Source organism: Zalophus californianus, chromosome 7, assembly GCF_009762305.2.
Source record: "Zalophus californianus isolate mZalCal1 chromosome 7, mZalCal1.pri.v2, whole genome shotgun sequence".
NCBI lineage: Eukaryota > Metazoa > Chordata > Mammalia > Carnivora > Otariidae > Zalophus > Zalophus californianus.
The window spans coordinates 13,272,907-13,285,690 of record NC_045601.1 but is presented as its reverse complement, the minus strand read 5'-3'; the positions used below and the strand labels follow the sequence as shown (position 1 = coordinate 13,285,690).

The following is a 12,784-nucleotide window of genomic DNA, read 5'->3' as shown; positions in this document are numbered from 1 at the left end:
GAGCGGCTGGAGGTTTTAGAAGCACAAAGGGCAGAGACGTGCTCCGACCTGGAGGCAGGACTGGGGGCTCTGCGGAAGGGCACACATCCCAGGCCGCTGCAGTTTATAGCAGCACAGACAGAAACGGAGATGGTGTGGCCTGGAGAGCTCACTGAAGAACAGACTGCTGTCTCTCTGCTCTGAGGCAGAGGGCTGGAAACAGTCTCTTCTGCTCTGACTCTCAGAAAAGATGCGGAAAGCCGCCAGGGAAAGCCACCAGAGAACAAAAGCCCCCAAAACTGATTCCCGCTGAGCCCATCCCCCGCCACAGGGGGGCAGGGCAACTCCGCCCAAACAGGGTTGCCTGAGTAACAGCGCGGCAGGCCCCTCCCCCAGAAGACCGGGTGGGAAAACAAGAGGCAAGCAACCCTAAGGTCCCAAGAAAACAGGTGCATCTTGCTTGGGTTCTGGTCAATATTCGGACTCTATACAGTCCCTCAAACACCCATCAACAGAATGACTAGGAGGAGGAGCCCCCAAAATAGAAAGGACTCAGAGATTATGACCTATACTGCAGATTTACAATTGGATGCAGATATACCAAGATGTCGGAGATGGAATTCAGGCTAGCAATTGTGAAGACAATGGCTAGAATGGAGAAATCAACTAATGGCAACATAGAGTCTCTAAGGGCAGAAATGGAAGCTGAATTGGCAGAACTTAAAAATGCTATCAATGAGATCCAATCCAATCTAGATAATCTAACAGCTAGGGTAACTGAGGCAGAAGAACGAATAAGCAACCTAGAAGACAATATAATAGATAAAAAGGGAAAAGAGGAGGCCAGGGAAAAACAACTCAGAATCCATGAAAATAGAATCAGAGAAATAAGTGACACCATGAAGCGTTCCAATGTCAGCATAATTGGAATCCCAGAGGGAGTGGAGAGAGAGAGGACTAGAAGATGTATTTGAGCAAATCGTAGCTGAGAACTTCCCTAATCTGGGGAATGAAACAAACATTCACGTCCTAGAGGCAGAGAGGACCCCTCCCAAGATCAAGGAAAACAAGCCAACACCCCGGCATGTAATAGTAAAACTTGCAAATCTTAGAACCAAGGAAACCATCTTAAGGGCAGTTAGGGGGAAGAGATTCCTTACGTACAGAGGGAGGCACATCAGAATAACATCAGACCTATCCACAGACACCTGACAAGCCAGAAAGGCCTGGCAAGACATATTCAGGGTACTAAATGAGAAGAATGCAACCAAGAATACTTTATCCAGCAAGGCTTTCATTTAGAATGGATAGAGAGATGCAGAGCTTCCACAACCGGCAGAAACTGAAAGAATATGTGACCACTAAGCCGGCCCTTCAAGAAATATTAGGGGGCGTTCTATAAAAGGAGAAAGACCCCAAGAGTGATATACAACAGAAACTTAAAGGGACAATCTATAAAAACAACGTCTTCACAGGCAACATGATGACAATTAATTCGTATCTTTCAATAATCACTCTCAATGTAAATGGCCTAAATGTTCCCATAAAACGGCACAGGGTTGCAGACTGGATAAAAAGACAGGACCCATCCATATGCTGCCTACAAGAGACTCATTTTGAACCTAAAGATACACCCAGACTGAAAGTGAAGGGATGGAGATCCATCTTCCATGCCAGCGGACCTCAAAAGAAAGTTGGGGTAGCAATTCTTGTATCAGACAAATTAGATTTTAAACTAAAGTCTGTAATTAGAGATACAAAAGGACACTATGTCATTCTTAATGGGTCTATCCAACAAGCAGATCTAACAACTGTAAATATCTACACCCCCAACATGGAAGCAGCCACGTACATAAGCCAACTGTTAACCAAAATAGAGTCATATTGATAACAATACGTTAATTGTAGGAGACCTCAATACTCCACTCTCAGCAATGCACAGATCATCTAAGCAGAAAATCAACAAGGAAACAAGAGCTTTGAATGATACACTGGATCAGATGGAACTCATAGATATTTACAGAACATTCCACCCTAAAACAACAGAATACTCTTTCTTCTCCAGCGCACATGGAAGTTTCTCCAGAATAGACCACATACTGGGTCACAAAACAGGTCTCAACCGATATCCAAAGGTTGAGATTATTCCGTGCATATTCTCAGACCACAGTGCTTTAAAACTGGAACTCAATCACAAGAAAAAATTTGGCAGAAATTCAAACACTTGAAAGCTAAAGACCACTCTGCTCAAGAATGTTTGGGTCAACCAGGAAATCAAAGAAGAACTTAAACAATTCATGGAAATCAATGAGAACGAAAACACATCGGTCCAAAACCTATGGGATACTGCAAAGGCTGTCCTAAGGGGGAAATACATAGCCATCCAAGCCTCACTCAAAAAAACAGAAAAATCCCGAATTCACCAACTAACTCTACACCTTAAAGAACTAGAGAAAAAGCAACAAATGATGCCTAAGCCACGCATTAGAAGAGAAATAATAAAAATTAAAGCAGGGATCAATGAATTGGAAACCAGAAACACAGTAGATCAGATCAACGAAACTAGAAGTTGGTTCTTTGAAAGAATTAATAAGATCGATAAACCACTGGCCAGACTTATCCAAAAGAAAAGAGAAAGAACCCATATTAATAAAATTATGAATGAAAGGGGAGAGATCACGACTAACATCAAGGAAATAGAAACAATTATTAGAAATTATTATCAACAGCCATATGCCAATAAACTGAGCAATCTGGATGAAATGGAGGCCTTCCTGGAAACCTATAAGCTGCCAAGACTGAAACAGGAAGAAATTGACAACCTGAATAGGGCAATAACTAGTAACGAGATTGAAGCAGTGATCAAAAACCTCCCAAAAAACAAGAGTCCAGGGCCTGATGGATTCCCTGGGGAATTCTACCAAACATTCAAAGAAGAAATAATACCTATTCTACTGAAGCTGTTTCAAAAAATAGAAACAGAAGGAAAACTTCCAAACTCATTCTATGAGGCCAGCATTACCTTAATCCCCAAACCCAGGCAAAGACCCCATCAAAAAGGAGAATTTCAGACCGATATCCCTGATGAATATGGATTCCAAAATCTTCAACAAAATCCTAGCTAATAGGATCCAACAATACATTAAAAGGATCATCCACCACGACCAAGTGGGATTTATCCCCAGGATGCAAGGGTGGTTCAACATTCACAAATCAATCAATGTGATAGAACACATTAATAAGAGGAGGGAGAAGAACCATATGGTCCTCTCAATTGATGCAGAAAAAGCATTTGACAAAATACAACATCCTTTCCTGATTAAAACTCTTCAGAGTATAGGGATAGAGGGAACATTCCTCAAGTTCATAAAATCCATCTACGAAAAACCCACAGCAAATATCATTCCTCAATGGGGAAAAGCTGAGAGCCTTTCCCTTAAGATCAGGAACACGTCAAGGATGCCCACTCTCACCACTATTGTTCAACATAGTACTAGAAGACCTAGCAACAGCAATCAGACAACAAAAAGAAATAAAAGGTATTCAAATTGGCAAAGAAGAAGTCAAACTCTCTCTTTTCACAGACGACATGATACTTTATGTGGAAAACCCAAAAGACTCCACCCCCAAATTACTAGAACTCATACAGCAATTCAGTAATGTGGCAGGATACAAAATCAATGCACAGAAATCAGGTGCTTTCTTATACACTAACAACGCAACTGTAGAAAGAGAAATTAGAGAAACAATTCCATTTACAATAGCACCAAAAACCATAAGATACCTCGGAATAAACCTAACCAAAGAGGTAAAGGATCTATACTCTACAAACTACAGAACACTCATGAAAGAAATTGAAGAAGACACAAAAAGATGGAAAAATATTCCATGCTCATGGATCGGAAGAATAAACATTGTTAAAATGTCTATGCTACCCAGAGCAATCTATACCTTCAATGCCATCCCGACCAAAATTCCAATGACATTTTTCAAAGTGCTGGAACAAACAATCCTAAAATTTGTATGGAATCAAGAAAAGACCCCGAATCGCCAAGGAAATGTTCAAAAAGAAAAACAAAGCTGGGGGCATCATGTTGCCCGATTTCAAGCTATTAATTACAAAGCTGTGATCACCAAGACAGCATGGTACTGGCACAAAAACAGACATATAGACCAATGGAACAGAATAGAGAGCCCAGATATGGACCCTCAACTCTATGGTCAAATAATCTTTGACAAAGCCAGAAAAAACATGCAATGGAAAAAAGACAGTCTCTTCAATAAATGGTGCTGGGAAAATTGGACAGCCATATGCAGAAGAATGAAACTTGACCATTCTCTAACACCATTCACAAAGATAAACTCAAAGTGGATGAAAGACCTCAATGTGAGACACAAATCCATGAAAATCCTAGAGGAGAACATAGGCAGTAACCTCTTTGACATCATCCACAGCAACTTTTCAAGATACATCTCCAAAAGCTAGTGAAACAAAAGCAAAAATGAACTGTTGGGGACTTCATCAAGATAAAAAGCTTCTGCACGGCAAAGGAAACAGTTAACAAAACAAAGAGGCAACCCCCAGAATGGGAGAAGATATTTGCAGATGACACTACAGATAAAGGGCTGGTATCCAAGATCTATAAAGAACTTCTCAAACTCAACACCCAAAAAACAAATAATCAAGTCAAAAAGTGGGCAGAAGATATGAAAAGACACTTCTCTGAAGAAGACATACAAATGGCTAACAGACACATGAAAAAATGTTCATCATCATTAGCCATCAGGGAAATTCAAATCAAAATCACATTGAGATACCACCTTATACCAGTTAGAAGGGCAAAAATGGACAGGGAAAGAAACAACAAATGTTGGAGAGATTGTGGAGAAAGGGGAACCCTCTTACACTGTTGGTGGGAATGCAAGTTGGTACAGCCACTTTGGAAAACAGTGTGGAGGTGCCTCAAAAAGTTAAAAATAGAGCTACCCTATGACCTAGCAATTGCACTCCTGGGTATTTACCCCAAAGACACAGATGTAGTGAAAAGAAGGGCCACATGCACCCCAATGTTCATAGCAGCAATGTCCACAATAGCCAAACTGTGGAAAGAGCCGAGATGCCCTTCAACAGATGAATGGATAAAGAAGATGTGGGTCCATATATACAATGGAATATTACTCCGCCATCAGAAAGGATGAATACCCAACTTTTACATCAACATGGATGGGACTGGAGGAGATGATGCTAAGTGAAATAAGTCAAGCAGAGAAAGTCAATTATCATATGTTTTCACTTATTTGTGGAACATCAGGAATAACATGGAGGACATTAGGAGAAGGAAGGGAAAAATGAAAGGGGGTGGGAATTGGAGGGAGAGACGAACCATGAGAGACTATGGACTCTGAGAAACAATCTGAGGGTTCTAGAGGGGAGCGGGGAGGGGGGATTGGTTAGCCCGGTGCTGGGTATTAAGGAGGGCACGTACTGCATGGAGCACTGGGTGTTATACGAAAACAATGGATCGTGGATCACCACATCAAAAACTAATGATGTATTGTATGGTGACTAACATAACATAATAAAATTTAAAAAATAAATAATAAACAAACAAACAAATAAATAAATAAAGAGAAACCAAAAATTGCACCCAGACTATGAGAAGTAGGTTGATGATACAGGGTCTTCTGAAAGCAGTTCCTAACATACAGTGCAAGAGTGAATAAGAGTTCTTGGCAAAATGTTCATCCCCCCATGGACAAAACATCAATGCAACATCACCAATCACCCTCTCTCAGAAAGGACTTCATTTATTCCAAGATTTTATCCTTGTTTCATTTTGATGGTAAAATATATTCCTTCTTTTGGAAAACGGTGATAGATGTTAGTTTTTGTCTTTTTAAAGTACTTTTTAATGTCCTACATAGCAAAATAAAAATTTGGCAACTATATGTTGTTCCTTCATTTTTAATTTTATTTGTCAATAAAATCCCAAAATCTAGACAACAGAGACAACAGTGCTCTCTGGGTCACCTTATATCTCCAATGGCAGATGAGACAGAGAAGGCATTTTATGGTTCAGGTTCATCAATTTCAAGCACTCAAAACTACAAAGAAGTGGTAGGAAGGAAATTGTTAGTGGGAAGAAGCCAAAGAGCAAACTCGGATTTTCTCCCAAAAACCTCAGAATCATTGCAACCAACTCAGAATGGTTGATTTTGTTTCCATCCAGTATGTTCCCAAGAATTTTGCAGGTTCTAAACTCTGAGTTCTGATGGGAAAAGCCAGTATTTACCCAATGTATGCTCAATTTGCTGAACACTAGACATGCATTGTCAAATAATCAGTGAGTCCATTTTTTAGGAACATGACATTAAGATATCCAGTTAAGGATATCTGGCTTAGACTGAGACACCTGGGTGGCTCAGTGGGTTAAGCATCTGCCTTCAGCTCAGGTCATGATCCTGGGGTCCTGGGATCGAGCCCCGCATCGAGCTCCCTGCTCAGTGGGGAGCCTGCTTTTCTCCCTCTTGCTGCTCCCCCTGCTTGTGCTCTCTCTCTCCCTCCCTCTCTCTCTGAAATAAATAAAAATCTTTAAAAAAAAAAAAATATCCAGTTAAGATACTAGCTCATCACATACACCTCATTTGTACATATATATATTTGTATATATTTGTACAGACATGAAAACTTTCCATTCAGGAATGTGTCAATGGCTTACAAATCAGTGGCCTTAAATCATTCAGATCATTTAACAACTAAGAGATTAAGAATCTGTAATTCACTAAGTAAAACCTTAGTTATCCAGAGGAGATAATGCACAGCCCCCAAGCTGTCCAAATAAATGCTAAGACTTATTTACTACTCATCAGAATGATCTACGAAATAAATACCAACAAAAATACCATTCAGACGTAGTCCTGACGCATTCCCCCATTTTTAGCTATTTTAGTAAAACTTGGCTTTAGTGGGGACAGATTCCTTTTCTGAAAAGAGACCAAGTACAAGGTTTTCCTGTCGCTCCTGTTGATATTTCTGTAATTTGATCAGCAAAATGGGCTATTTGAGCAAAAGCCTGTGCACATAGCTACTGTAGCACTTTTCCCATAAGCCTTTTTGGACCTCAAAACTCTGCTTAATGGGCCAAGGAAAGACATTTTCACTGAGCATCAGAAATTTCTGTGAAGTATATCCCTTTTTGGAGGTACTACTCAAACACAACTCAAATGTTTTCAATCCATCGTCTCTATTCTTGTGCCATGTAACATTTAGAAATTTGATCTTTAAATGGAAAAAGAGTGAGCAAGAAAAAACAAGGAAGAACTAGAGAGACGGAAAGAGAAAATGAGAAAAAAGATGATGTGTATCAGGCCAGAGGGAGCTTTTATTAGAAGAGAGGTTAGCAAAATAGGAATCAAAGTGATCTTGGAGTGCCGTCACAGAGGGCTGAATATGGAAATACTCTTTATAGATACTGTGGTGCTAAATCACAGGTCATTATTTCTACCACTGTGTAGCTACCAATAGCCACAGTCAAAGAGAGAACATTTAGCTCAGTGCCTTCTATGAACCATCCATGTAATATACTCACAAAACTTCTCGCTGCAAATCTAATGAAGGTAGAAAGAAGTGACAGTCTCTCCCGGACTAACACAAGCCCATCCCTCAGTATCAGTTCAAAGACTGCCTCCTCCAGGAAGCGTTCAGTGGGCTCAGGGCCAGGTGGGTACCTCTGCGTGGTGTTCCCAGGCTTCCTTCTATCCTATCAGGTGGAATATCACTTTATTTGTCAACTAATACTATAACTGCTGACAGACTTGTTCATTTTTTTTTTTTTGTGAGCTACTTGAGAACAGGCTGTTTTTAACTATTATTTTTGCCTATTTTTATATCTGTACCCGACATATAGTTGGTAATAAATTAATGCCAATACCAAATGGTCTAGAAGAAAAACAGCCCAGAGTAGTTCAGTCTCTTATGGAGGAACGCCCCAAAATTCTTTGTAGAATTGCTACAAATGATTTATCCTAACCCCAGGATCTAGGAGTGACTGTCACTGATTATAATGCAAATACTCCCACAAAATGTTCTCATGATCGCAAACAAAATTATTATTTTATCTATTAGAGGTTAATAATTGCATGGTGGTTTCATTCATTTCAGAACATTTGGGTTTTAAAGATTTTACTTTTTTAATGAGAAAATTTAAAGGCATCTTAAAGATCTAGGTTTTAATGAAGAGACTATATGATTAAGGTAAAAAATCAATATTGTGTTTTCCCATTTTCTTCACGGATTTGCATGTCATCCTTGCACAGGGGCCATGCTAATCTTCTCTGTATCATTCCAATTTTCATATACGTGCTGCCAAAGTGAATACACTTTTTCCCATTTAATGTATATTTTTTTATTTAAATTCCAGTTACTTAACATACAGTGTAACATTAGTTTCAGGTGTAGAATTTAGTGATTCAACACTTACATAAGATATTTGTATTTATCAAAGAAGCTCAGTTCAAATGCTGATTAGCTCTAAAATCCTTTTCTTTGAATTGTTTAAGAACACAAATTTGACATAGGGAAAAACAGTTTAAAAGATAGCCACCAACATTCTGGAATTAGGAAGAAGTGAGTCGGCATATAAATGTTAAGCAACATTGGTCAAAGCGTATTTAAAAAAAAAAGAAAGAAAATACAGGAATAACTTAAGACTAAACATAACAAAACCAAACAAGGAAAAAAAAAAAAAGTGAACGTACCCATATGGCTTTTCTTCTCTTTTATTGACCACATTAATAAAAACAAACCAGCCAATTGCTGCTAAACCCTAGGAAGTCATCTCTGTATTTCTACCATATGCTAGTAGAAGCGTTCCTCTAAAAACCCAGATACCTTGTAGAGCACGCAGCGCCATCTGACCCGGCCTCTGCGTGGCCCTGGGCAATGAGGCAGCCGCGGACCTGCTCCTCCCTCCAACCCCTTATACCCAAGTGACCTTGAAGAAGTCACTTTGGCTCTAAGTGCTGTTCCTCTGACTTTCTCCTACCGCCATTACCCAACCCCTCCCTACCCTAGTCCATCTTCCAAACAGTGACTACAGGGCTTCTTCTTTTTTTAAAGATTTTATTTATTTATTTGAGAGAGAGTGAGAGGGAGCGGGGGCAAGCATGAGCAAGGGGGAGGGGCAAAGAGAGAGGGAGGAGCAGGCCCCCCGCGGAGCAGGGATCCCGATGCGGGACTCGATCCTAGGACCCTGGGACCATGACCTGAGCCGAAGGCAGACGCTTAACAGACTGAGCCACCCAGGCGCCCCTAGAGTATTTCTAAAACATAAAATAGATTACAATATTCCCCTGCTGAAAATCCTTTAATAACTGCCCATCACAAATAGAAAAATAGCCACAGTCCTCATTATAGCTGAGAAGGCCTACGTGGACCCCTATCTGCCCCGCCAGCTACATCTCCCTCCACCTCCCCCTCCCTCTCCTTTCTGGTCACAGCGGCCTTCTTTCCATCCCTTGAGCACAGGTTTTTTTTTGCCAGAAACGTTCTCTCTGTGGATTTCTGGGTGGCACTTCCTTCTCACCATTTTGGTGTCAATTCAAGTATCAGGAGGCTCTTCCCTGACGGTCACAAATATCCTCCCCACCCTCAACCCCAGCCACTCCCTAGCACATTACCCCTGTTTATCTTCTTCACAGCATTTATCAGCACTTGAGACTAACTGTTTGAATTACAAATCCGTTGCGCCTCTTCCTCAACTTAGAACTTAGCCTGCTCTGGGGCAAAGGTACTGTCTATTTCAATTCAGCATTCTCTTATCTGCAACAGGACCTGGCACTTGGTCGATACACAAAAAAAGTATTAGCTGCCTGCCTGACTGACTCATATTTATCAAGAGGAGCAAATGGGATAACATGAAAGAATATTCTTAGTAAAAGATGAAGTTAAGCTTGCAAAGGATATTTGTGATAGTTATACTTATTTCTCTTTGGCTTCCTCGTTTGTAAAATGCAGAACTTTCGTCAAAGTCAAATGAAATCATCTTCCTCAAAGCCACGTGAAAGTACTAGACAAATGTAAAGTAGTTATGTTCTAATTCACATGGAGAAATAACAGTAGAGCAAGAAATCAGCAGAAAATGGGGATGAAGTTACAATTACCCACTTGCCCATTTATCGGTCCATTAAATAAAGATTTCTTCCATTTCAAATTGTGGTAGGCACAGTCATAAATGTTGTGGGTAAGAAAAAAGATATTGGACACTGCCTCTGACTTTAAGAATTTAATAATTAGAAGGGCACCTGGGTGGCCGACTCTTGGTTTCAGCTCAGGTCATGATCTCAGGGTCCTGGGATCGAGGCCCGCATCGGGCTCCACACTCAGAGGGCAATCTGTTTGAGATTCTCTCTCCCCCTCTCCTCTGCCTCTCCCTTTGCTTGCATGTGTGCTCTCTCTCCAAATTAAATAAACAAATCTTAAAAAAAAAAAAGAATTGAATAATTAGAGAAATAAGCCAGAAACACAAAATCTGTAGTTCAAGGCAAATGATAATATGAAAAATGCCCCCGCCCCCCCGCCCCCCAAAAATAGGAACATAAAGAGTTCAGAAGAGGGCAGGATTATCCTGATTTAGAGGACCAGGGAAGCTTTAGTGAGGGAAGTCACATTTGACCCGGAGATGGCAGAACTAGGGTGGGAGCACACGGTCCCTACCAGTGGAGAAACTTTATCAGTGCAAGTGCAAGAGCAGAAAAGTCTGGAAAGCTTTGGGGAGACAGCAGGCAGTTTACTGGGCTGCTGAGAAAGGAGAAATCAACAACAAGACCGTAATGACAGCTGGAAGTAAACCCAAGGGCCTTAAATACCACACCAACAAGTCGAGAATTAACTTGATAAGCAACGAGGAGTCACTGGAAGGTTTTGTGCAGGTGAATCAATACCATCAGAACTGAGCTTTGGGATGACTGATCTGAACATGGTTTTTTAAGAGGAGGGAGATATTAGAGACAGAGAAAGAAAAATACCTGCTGTTTCTATAACTTGGGCAAGAGCGACTGTAGGCCCCAACTGGGACAGCAGCGGCGGGAATGGGAATGGAAGGCATGAGGGGTTGGGGGCAGCCCCATGCCTTGTGATGGACTGCCTGAGGAGGAGTCTGAAATAAACTGCTGAAGCAAAGGACAAAGATGTAAATGTTAATTTTAGAAGTCTTGAAATCAGGCGCACCTGAGTGGCTCAGTCAGCTAAGGAGCCAACTCCTGATTTCGGCTCAGACTGTGATCTCAGGGTTGTGAGATGGAGCCCTGCATCGGGCTCCATGCTCAGCAGGGACTCTGCTTCTCTCCCTCTCCCTCTGCTCCTCCCCCCACTAGGGAACTCATTCTCCCTCCCTCTCTCTCTCTCAAAAAAATAAATCTTAGGGGCGCCTGGGTGGCTCAGTTGGTTAAGCGACTGCCTTCGGCTCAGGTCATGATCCCGGAGTCCCGGGATCGAGTCCCACATCGGGCTCCCTGCTCGGCGGGGAGTCTGCTCCTCCCTCTGACCCTCTTCCCTCTCGTGCTCTCTATCTCTCATTCTCTCTCTCTCAAATAAATAAATAAAATCTTTAAAAAAAAAATAAATAAATCTTAAAAAAAAAGAAGAAGAGGAAGTCTTGAAATCAGTTAAATGTTCAAGCATAGAGCTTGCGACAATTCCTGCAGGGATGAATTTTCTTTCTACCTTTACCTAGCTTGTATTTGTAGTGACTGATAATTTTTCATGCAATTATCTCACTTGTGAGCATTTCTGTTATATGGTACACGTATCGAAAGATCAAGTGACTTTAGTAAACAGCTGTGTGAGATTCGTCCTACCAAAATTAATTTGAATTTCTAAAACTGATTTTACCCCTTTCTGTGTTTCATTTTTGACTTCCTCCTCTGCCACTGGCCAAGGGGCCATGGTCTACAGTGCTCATTTTTATTTACGGTTCCTTTCGTTGGCTTTAGATGATATTTTTCATCATTTAGCTATAAAAGGAATTGTACTTTTAAAAAGCATCAAAATATGAGGACGACCATGTTAAAATAATCTACAGGAGCTGTCTGAAGCTGCAGTTTATAAGTACTTACCTTCTCAGTTTTTCTCCTATCTGATCCACTCACTGGGTGGTCTACCTTCCAACCAAGTTCAAAACTCTGCCCATTCCATTTTTCAATTATGTTCTGACCTGCATCACCACCATCTCCCACACTAGATTATTGCAACCCTCCCTTTGATTTCTTTGCTTCTATCCTACCCTCCTCCCACCTCCGAGGGTCTCTCCCACACAGTATCCTGAGCGGTCCTTTTAAGAGGGAAACTGATCACATCACTCCTCTGCTCAAAACTCCCAAAGGCTCCCTAAGTAACTCAAAATATCAAAGTCCTTGCGTGGCCCTGGGGCTCTACATGGTATGGTCAACCACTACCCTCCAAGCTCATTTCCTGCTATTCTCATCTTAACTCATCCTGCTTCAGCCATACTGACCTCCTTGCCCTGCTACCTAGGCACCAAAGAGATCTTGTCTCTAACTGTTCCCTCTGCTTAGAAAACTCCTTCCCAAACATCCACCTGACTGTCTCTCACACCACCTTTCAAGAGTTTTGCTCAGACCTCTCACTCAGGCCTCTCCTGGCTACTCTGTTCACAGCCACAACCCCACCTCCAGCACCCCTATCTCCCCATATTCACCGTACTCTATTTCTACTACATAGCAGATAATTTACTTAGTATGTTGATTATTTATTATATTATAGAGACTATATTATAGTCTCTCTCAA

At 41.2% G+C, this 12,784-nt stretch overlaps 1 protein-coding gene and 1 pseudogene across 4 annotated transcripts in view; both read right to left on the bottom strand.

The window, feature by feature from the left end:
• The window catches only part of IPCEF1 (interaction protein for cytohesin exchange factors 1), a 181,847-nt gene that overhangs the window by 28,048 nt on the left and 141,015 nt on the right, over positions 1-12,784 (bottom strand). The window lies entirely within an intron of this gene.
• Positions 8,244-8,357, bottom strand: LOC113928122 (annotated as a pseudogene).